We start from the raw sequence: 485 nt of genomic DNA, 5'->3' as shown, positions 1-485 counted from the left end.
TGTAACTGAATGTAACCTTATAATGCTTGTAGTATCTACCATGTATCATGACCTTTCATTTTTTCAGTTTATATGTGTAATTCTTGCCTTGATATGAGGGTTTTTTTGTGAATACCACTTCAGAAATTGCAGAATTAACTTTTTAAAAAAAATATATAGAGATTCAGGCAATTCATTAGATATAATATATTCTCTCTACAATACATTTGACTCCCTATATTTATTCATCTAATTTTATTTTTTATATATGATGGTACGAACCACATGGTTTCCGATCGCAGAGTGCATAGCGAGTTGAGTGCCAGTGCCAACACGGTGCCTGGCCTTCCACTCCCCCCCTAAGTGGTGGCTCTGTATTTACTGTCGATGATCTAACCTCAGTTGCCTTTCAGAATGCTTCTCTTCCCGTGTGTTGCTTATCGCTTGTTGGGAGCTTGTGTGTCATACTCTGTGCATGTTGCCCAATTCTTCCACTCTGTCTCTTC

At 37.9% G+C, this 485-nt stretch overlaps 1 protein-coding gene across 1 annotated transcript in view; it reads left to right on the top strand.

Moving 5' to 3' along the window:
• Positions 1-485, top strand: part of LOC119582078 (potassium voltage-gated channel protein Shaker-like) — a gene marked incomplete at its 5' end in the record, with an annotated part of 55,543 nt that overhangs the window by 21,250 nt on the left and 33,808 nt on the right.

The sequence above is a fragment of the Penaeus monodon genome, chromosome 15 (genome assembly GCF_015228065.2).
Source record: "Penaeus monodon isolate SGIC_2016 chromosome 15, NSTDA_Pmon_1, whole genome shotgun sequence".
NCBI classification, from domain to species: Eukaryota; Metazoa; Arthropoda; class Malacostraca; order Decapoda; family Penaeidae; genus Penaeus; species Penaeus monodon.
This window is presented reverse-complemented; position numbering and strand designations above follow the sequence as displayed.